This window comes from Rhipicephalus sanguineus, chromosome 11 (genome assembly GCF_013339695.2).
Source record: "Rhipicephalus sanguineus isolate Rsan-2018 chromosome 11, BIME_Rsan_1.4, whole genome shotgun sequence".
Taxonomy (NCBI): Eukaryota; Metazoa; Arthropoda; class Arachnida; order Ixodida; family Ixodidae; genus Rhipicephalus; species Rhipicephalus sanguineus.
Genome location: NC_051186.1, coordinates 141,062,336 through 141,071,843, shown reverse-complemented (window position 1 = coordinate 141,071,843; position 9,508 = coordinate 141,062,336).

Here is a 9,508-nt window from a genome sequence, read left to right as displayed (position 1 = left end):
GGACGGACGGACGGACGGACGGACGGACAGACAGACAGACAGATAGATACGCTCAAAGTCGCAGAAGTTCGCTAAGAAATGCTTCGCATTTAAAAATCCATTGTGTAAGTCCAGGAACATGAGGCAGACAGTTGGAGATGTGCTAATTCCTTTCAGTACTCTGCATGTGCACTTGACTATTTTAGTGTAGCCAAACTTTCAACTCCATGAAAGTTACTCAAGCACTCCGGCATATAAACAAATTTCACGAGTATATATAGGCATGTAGGCACAAGGTGAGTAATCAGAAATGCCAAAAGGCTCAAATACCTTTTCACTAGAGCTTTTTTTTTTTAAGAGAAATGTTTGTAAACAAAGTGCTTGGTCTTAGGGTGCACATTGCCTGTAATATTAACTGGAAATTTCATATGTAATCTGATGACTGAACGTTTATTAGCATGAAGAGTGCCTAGTCTGTGAGCGTGCTGTATACAGCTGATCATGCGTATTCGAGAACAAGGCAATCTATGCGCCACTGACAAATACACGTAGGCAAGGGAAAAACGGTGGTTGAAACAGCCTCCAACCGAACCTGAGAAAGTTGGAAGAAGGCCGTCAGACCTTCAGCTCCCTGTTTGAAACGGCAAACTGGTACTTAGTCCCAGCTATGTACTCATTCAACGCAATGTGTAGGGATAAATGCTGTCTTCAAATGTGCTTTTCAAACCTTTCAGAATAAGCGCTGTCAGATGACGTGCGCAGCTTTCGCCTGAATAACGCGAGCTGTGCCCTCACATTACATGCATACATTGTTGATTAATGTATACATGTTCGTCAATGTGGCGTGAGCATTGACATGCGCTGCTTCGAATGTGCTTCAAAATGCTCACGACACGTTGAGCTCACGGCAAAATGGACCAAATTGTTCGCCAGTGAGCTTGCAAAAAATACATACGCTTTATTGTAGGCACGCTGAAACGCCACTGTAATGCTGGCATCGGTGAATGGAAGCTTTATATGCAAGATTGGATGGTCTGTGAAGCGCACAGAACGCACTAGTAACGGTATATAAGAGCGTGCAGCACGCGGTACGAATAAACAGTATTTCTCACCCCATGCATTCACTACATACACATTAATGTATGCACGATGCTTGGTATCCACGCAATTTCGGCGAAGTAACCGTGATGCATGGAGCAGCGCTGAAGGTCATGTTATTTTCCTGCGGCAACTACGAGCGGAAGAACACAGACACAACCGAAATGTAGCAGCTTTCATGACGCCTGTTCCGGAACATATATATTCACTGAATGAAAATGGCAACACAAGTCGAAGGCACAACAACAGAGAAAAAAGCAACACAAGGACCTCAGAGGGATTGGTAGATACTTTAAACCCCCGTGAAATTTCAGCTCGAACGTGGTGGCGCTATGGTGTAGCGGTTACCGTGTCTGCTTTCAATGCATGCATACCGGGTTCGAATCCGCTGGTGTATATTCAAAGTGTGTTTGTGTCATGTATGAGTGTTAAATGAATTATCAGTTGTATCCTAATATGTCACAATGATACCTGGTGAACTTGTAGATCACAAAGCGTTAGTATGGTCAAGTTATTTCATTTTTCTTCCGCAATCGCTTTTGGACCGCATAACCACAGGCCGCGCATAGACAGGAAATACAGACTCCCGACGCAACACTGACGTCACGCGTAAGTGTAGGCTATACCTAGCCAGGAAAAATTTGACTTAAAATCCTGCCTACCTTGCGTCACGGCTATTCAGAGGGCCCCGTAGAAATGGGCCACTTCCTCTTGGCACCGCATATGGGGCCGCCTAACGAACGGTCTAGCGGTGGCCAAAATTTGACTGGATTTCTTACTTGCACGCGTGGAATCTAGCCAGGATTTGAATAAGAGTGTACAGCGAGCCGTCATGGAGCGTATGGCTGGTCATCTTCCTGTTCGCCTAAGTGCCAGTCACATTGCCTGAGTAATGTGGAGACACAGTTGAGGCGAGAGGCAAAGCACTGCAACATATTTCTCAAAGGCAATACACAGGTGTGAGAAATACTGTTTGGAATAATCATTGGATGATTCATACTAGAAATTGTATTTCGTGTTCAAATACATACAAACTGGCACCAGTCTTCAAATTATCTATCAACTCAAGTGAATAGATTTAGAAATACAGTGTCTAGAGTGGACGAGCAGCCGGCCACGGACTACACCAGCGCCTCCTAGCAGTCGCTGCAGGGTTTGAGGTTTATTTATTTATTTATTTATTTATTTATTTATTTATTTATTTATTTTATTTGTTTATAGGATACTGCAGGCCCATAGAGCAGGCCCACCAGCAGGAATGGTTACATATACAATCAACTGAGCATTATACACAGATCCGTACAACAACATACAGTAATCATAAAATACAGTAGGAGATATGTACACTCTAAAAAAAAAGATAGAGTATTTCGGGAGTATTTCTGCCACACAACAACAATCGTCATCTACCTTGCATACTTTCCTTGCGTTATCACCTCGGTCCCGGCACTTCCCTGTCACGAACAGCGCGCGCGTTATCAGTGTGGCATATCATTCTTGATAGGAAGGAAACGCGAGCAAGCCGGATGCCGATTATTGTTGTGTGGTAGAAATACTCCCCAAATACTCGATTTTTTCTTAGAGTGTAGGATACCAGCGCTATGAGCACGTATGCGGCGTGGTCACTCAATGTATTATTGCTGTCAGCTCGCAGGTCCCACATGGGCGATTGTGAACGAGATCTGTTCTTTTTTTCCCCTTGGCGTGCTGCGTTACACGCCAAGGGGAAAAATGCACTGATGTTGCAAAACAAAGCCCAAAGTTTAATCGCTCATAAATATGCACGGTAAGAACTATAGCACCTCTATGGAAGGCATGCTTAGATTATTAGAAGCAGGGCAACGGTTTTTATGTAGCTTACGGTCCACGTGAAAATTTTCGCGAATTTGCTAGGCTAACAACACTGAGTGGAGCTCTATTTATATATACATCCAACACCTCCTCTAGAAAGATGCCTGCGGCGTCACTGGCTATCCCATTGTAGCCGTCCTGCCTTGAGTTGTGGTCGCTTGTCAAGAGATGGCGCCACGCACTGCCCTATTGTTTTCAATGGGGCTGGCATGGTGTGACGTCGAGGGGGGGGTAATGTGCGCATGCGCAAATGTGTGTTGCAAGCGGCAACCGCAAGGATCGCCAGCTACTGCCCTCATTAGAAACAGTGAAGGAGGGAAAGGGTAGGGCAGGAGGTTTTTGGCTCCCACGGCAGGCATCCTATATCTCAACAGGTGCAATATTCGTTAACAAAAAAATATTTACCTAGTTCGAAATGTGCTCCTAAAATTCATACCCCGTCTCTTTAATTTACCATCAACAAACGTAACTAATTATTTTGTAGAAAAGCAAAGAAGGATTTTGTATTTAACTATTTAAAAATTAAATCACCTGTGATAATGTTTCCTTTAAATTATTTTTATCAGTCATGCGCCTCAAAAATTAGCAGCCATATGCTTTTTTAGGCGTGCTGTTTAGCACAATCATTTCATTCAAATACTACGATTCACTGCTTCGAATTCAACTACGTACAGTGGCTACCAGCCAATCTGATTTGACTTACCCCCTATCGGTTAAAAACAGCATGCAGGCTTTCGAGCAAAGGCATTCACCGCACGCAGCCTTAGTTGCTTGTTACAAACCACTACACATGAACCACCGACAGAAACTCAAATGGAAAGCGCTATGTACGGTCATCATTGCCCGTGATGAAACCTACATGCCGACAGAGCGATAATACATCGAGTGGCCACGCCGCATACGCGCTCATAGCGCTCGTATCCAAGTCATCTCAAACCCAGCGGCTACTGCTAGAAGGTGTTGGCACGGCCCGCGGCCAACTGCTCGACCACTCTAGACAAGTGTGGTTCCGCCTGTACAAACATTATGCCATGTTGTCACGTGTGTTTTATTTTGATGTATTCAGGTTTCACTCGCAAAGACTGTTAGCAATGCTCGGCACAGACCGTTTGAGAAGCTTCGCGATTGTTTGAGATCATTCTGTTACGATTACGCGCAGGACGCGAATGGCCAAGTTTATTCAAGAGCTTATGCCAGCACCAGCGATAATGCTGAAAGGTTCGATGACTGATGTATAAAAAGACGACAGGTTCCACCAATGATCAGATTACCGATGATCGACAACAGTGCTTGCCTCTATCAGAGTAGAGCATGTATTGCTTGTACGTAAACATTTATTTCTCTGGGCACAAGTTCGACCAAATAAAGAGTTTCGTCTTGTACACGCCAACTGCCAAGGTCACGACAATACATAGTTCTTTACTTTTCCAATAAAACAACACATACCGCAGTGAGAGAAGTGATGCTAGTCCCCAGGACTTCGATGACTGCCTCGACCGCCAACAGAGCAGTAGTCACCTCAGGGCTGCAGCAACAGAAGAAGCACCATTAGTACACCAATATTTTTGAAACTGGGAAAACACAGCACTGCTAAATGAATCTTTGGCAGCTCACCATGAAGCACTTTTCACAACAGCTAAGCCTGCCTGTTGTAATGAATGCTACCGACAAAGTTCCGAGTTGGTGTTACTGGCTTAAGCCAGCATGACAAAGACCAGATACAACAGGACAAATGGTAGACATGCCATCCAAGTTTTATTTAAAGCAGAATACAGCAGCTCATGGGTACAGATGGCAAAGACTTCCGCCACAGGTCGCAGGTCATGTCCTTCTCTCGCCGTTCCCGCCAGTACCCAATGGTGATTATGCTTCTGTCCCGATTCCTGATGCCGCCATGACCGGCTTTGTCACGCTCCCCAATACAATGGTGACAGTTAGACAATCAACTTCATTTCCCTAATATCTGGGGTTTAACGTCCCAAAACCATATGATTATGAGAGGCGCCGTAGTGGAGGGCTCACGAAATTTCGACCACCTGGGGTTCTTTAACGTGCACCCAAATCTGAGTACACGGGCCTCAAACATCTTCGCCTCCATCGAAAATACAGCCACCGCGACCGGGATTCGATCCCGCGACCTTCGGGTCAGCAGCCAAGCACCATCACCACTAGACCACTGTGGCGTGGCAAACTTCGTTTCCCGTCCTCAATTTTAGCTTCTCCACAGTTTTTCCTCGCGACATATCACTTGTGCATCTGGCACTACTGGCCGACCACAGTTTCCAGCTTGACTCCAGATTATCCACTGGATTTGAACTGCCGCCATTCTTGTCACATTCCCCTGCGACCACTTCACACCAATGATAATGTCACGTGGTCGTGACGTCGACGAAGACCGCAGGTGAGGTGTCCAAGATGAAACTCTTTATTTGGCTGAACTTGTGGCCGAGAAACGGAAAGTTAATTTACAACAATACACATGGTATCACTGATAGCGGCGAACAGAGCGTCGACCGTCGATCAACTGACAAGCGTTGAAGCGCGTCGGCATTTATACATGTGCCGTCGAATATTCCAGCGTTGTCGCTGGTTGTCGCGCAAGCTCTAGAATAAGCTCGAGTGTTCGCGTCATGCGCACAACCTTAACAACACAATCTACAATAATCGCGAAGCTTCTCGAACAATGAGGCGCGGTTTGCACCGACGATTGCTGACAGTCTTTGTGGGCGAAAACCAAATACAGTGAAAGTGATAACACGAAACGCACGTGGCAATGCCCCCCTCTGAAGAAGCATCGTCCCGATACTTAAACAGAACACAAGGGGGGGGGGGCCATACAACAATGAATAACAACAATAAAGCATCAAAGTACAATAAACAATAAGCACAAGCAAGAAAGTACAATAGTAAAGCAAAAGCACAGTCCTCAGTTTCACTAACGCGCGTAATATAGCTTGAGGTGCATGACATGGACGACTTCAGGTCACGCACGGCGCCGCTGAGAGCTCGTAATGCCGTCAGGGACAACCTTGTAGTAGAGTGGGCCGAGGCGTCGAAGTACCCTGTACGGTCCGAAGTATCGTCGAAGAAGCTTCTCATTAAGTCCCCGTCGGCGTATTGGCGTCCATACCCATACACGGTCACCGGGTTGTATTCCATGTGGCGTCGTCGAAAGTTGTAGCGGCAGCTGTCAGTCGTCTGCTGGTTATTGATTCGTAGGCGGGCGAGCTCTTGTGCTTCTTCGGCGCGCTGTAGGTAGGTGGTCACGTCGATGTTTTCCTCGTCGGTCACATTTGGTAACAAGGCGTCGAGCGTCGTTGCCGGGCTCCTTTCGTAGACCAACTTTTATGGCGTGATCTGCATCGTTTCTTCTACGGCCGTGTTGTACGCGAAGGCCACGTGCGAAAGGATGGCGTCCCACGTCTTGTGTTCGACGTCGATGTACATGGCCAGCATGTCAGCGATTGTCTTACTTAGACGCTTGGTGAGGCCGTTGCTCTGTGGGTGGTACGCGGCGGTCCAGCGGTGGCTTGTGTGGCTGTATTCCAAGATCGCCTGCCGTACCTGTCGGTGATGAGAACCTCTGGGGCGCCGTGTCGAAGGACGATGCTCTCAACGAAGAACTTCGCTACCTCAGCGGCACTGCCTTTGGAGGGCTTTTGTTTCGGCGTAGCGGGTGAGGTAGTCGGAAGCCACGACGATCCATTTATTTCCGCAAGTCGACGTTGGGAACGGCCCCAGGACGTCCATCCCGATCGGCTGGAATGGTTGCCAAGGAGGCTTGATCGGCTGAAGAAAGCCTGCTGGTCTTGTGGGCGGTGTCTTCAGTCGCTAACAGTCTCGGCACGTCCTTAGGTAGCGAGTAACGTCGGCGGCAAGGTGCGGCCACTAGCACTTTTCCTGTACTCGTGCGAGCGTGCGGGAAAGTCCGAGGTGTCCAGCCATCGGGTCGTCGTGCAGGGCATGCAGAACTTCTGGTCGCAATCCCGAAGGTACAATGATAAGGTAGCTGGCTCGGGCCGGAGAGAAGTTCTTCTTTACGGGGACGTTGTTTTTCAAGAAAAATGATGCCAATCCTCGCCTGAATACTTTTGGGACAACGATGGTCCCGCCCTCCAGGTTTTCCACTAGACCCTTAAGTTCCGGGTCGGCTCGCTGTCGTTCAGCGAAGTCGTCGGCACTTATGGCTCCCAAGAAGCTGTCATCATCCTGGTCGTCAGGCGGTGGTGGGTTGACAGGGGGCACGAGACAAGCAGTCGGCGTCGGAATGTTTCCTTCCGGACTTGTACACGACGGTAATGTCGAATTCTTGAAGTCTATGGCTCCACTGTGCGAGGCGACCGGAAGGGTCCTTCAAGTTAGCTAGCCAACACAAGGCGTGATGGTCACATCACAACTTTGAAGGGCCTGCCGTAGAGGTAGGGGCAAAACTTTGACGTAACCCAAATGATGGTGAGGCACTCCTTTCTGTTGTGGAATAGTTTGGCCTCTGCCTTAGACAGCGGCCGGCTAGCCTAACTGATAACCCTTTCCAGTCCGTCCGTCTGCTGCACAAGGACGGCGCTGAGTCCTACGCTGCTTGCATCCTTGTGAATCTACGTATCGGCGTATTCGTCGAAATGCGCAAGTATCGGAGATACCTGCAGGCGTCGTTTCAGTTCATGGAAATGCTTCCACTTGTGCTGTTTGCCACCTGAATTCAACGTCAGCTTTGTGAGCTGCGTTAGTGGCTCAGCGATCTGGGAAAAGTTTTTACAAAGCGTCTGTAATAGGCGCACAAGCCGAGAAATCGGCGCACAGCCTTCTTGTCGGTGGGTGGCGGGAAAGCGGGCAATGGCAGCTGTTTTCTGCGGGTCTGGGCGCACTCCAGTCTTGCTGATCACGTGGACCCAAAAACAAGAGCTCCTCGTACGCGAAGCGGCACTTTTCTGGCTTCAGAGTGAGCCCGGAGTTCTTGATTGCTCAAAGTACAGATTCAAGGCGCTGGAAGGTGTTCGTCGAAGTTCGAGGAAAAACACAACGACGACGTCCACATAAACAAGGCAAGTTTGCCACTTCAAGCCAGCAAATACTGTATCCATGACTCGTTGGAAATTCACAGGTGCCGAGCAAAGACCGAAGGGCATGACCTTGAACTCGAACAGGCTGTCCAGTGTTATGAAGGCAGTTTTTTCTCACTCTAAAAAGACAGGGCGTGCAAACACGGACACAAGAAAAAAGTCAGGACACCACAAACAACTATTACAACTGAATAGATGCACAACGGCAGAAAAGAAAGAAGGCACGAAAACTTATCTGCACATGTCCATGAAATAGGCAAACCTATCAATCCGGCACGTGTGGGAGACTACGCAAAAGATAACTGTTAAGGCATTTGAATTTCATCTTTATGCAAGTTAATAGACGGTTGGCCCGTGCATCCGCTACCACTATTCTCGATATGCCATGCCTCAATAATCAGACGCATTTCTTCATTCTATGTCGTTACAAAACTGCGCATTCATTGAATTTGGCGTGCATTTACACTCTCGACACTCTAACAATAGATTGGAAGGTGAGCCTCCGATTAGTGATCTTTTATGTTCTAATAATCTCGGGTTAATGCAGTGGCCCGTCTGTCTTACGTAGAAGCCTGCCTTCGTCACTCCTGATGGACATTATAGTTTAAAGTGACGTCATTTTGCCTATGTTAGTGCTCCCAAAACTTTCGAGCAAATGATGGGCACTCTCCATCGATGTATGAAGTGGTCCATCTGTGTTTGCTATCAGGACAATGTTACTGTTGTTTTTTCCACTACTTTTAAAAACCATTGTACTTGCCTGTCCAACGCACTTGATATTTGCCAACAGACTAACCTTCAACTTTACTCATAAAAATGTCACTTTGGACAACACTAAATCTGGGCACTCAGCCATTGTGTAGACGCTGCAGGCTTACAACCAGACCCCGGCAAAGTCCGTGCAGTTTGAGATTTCTCTACACCCTGCCGGTCCAAAGATGCCCGTAGTTTTGTTGGCCTGTGCTCCTACTTGCGCCGTTTCGTCCACAACTTCGCAGAAGGAGCACGTCCTCTGACCCGTCTACTCAAAGAGGACATTGCATTCACCTTGGGCCGTCAACAAGCAAACGCCTCCTCATCGCTAGTTGCCATTCTTACCAATCCACCAGCCCTGGCACACTTTGACCCATCTGTCACTATGGAGGTTCATATCGATGCCAGTGGCCCCGACATAGTTGCAGTGCTTGCACAAAAGCAACAGCGAATGTACCACCACTCGTGTACGCAAGTCACCTTTAGTCGCCATCGGAACAAAATTACTCTCTCGCAGAACTCGAGTACTTAGCTCTTGTCTGGGCCATCGTGAAATTCCGACCGCACCTGTACGGCAGACACTTCTCAGTTATACCAGACCATCATGTGCTTTGCTGGCTCTCCTCGCTCAAGGACCCCACACGACACCTCGGCCTCTGAGTGCCGCACTTTCAAGAATGCACATTTTTTGTATCTTATAAATCTGGACAACATCACAGGGATGCCGACTGCTTGTCTGAACGCCTAGTCCATTCCCTATGAGACAG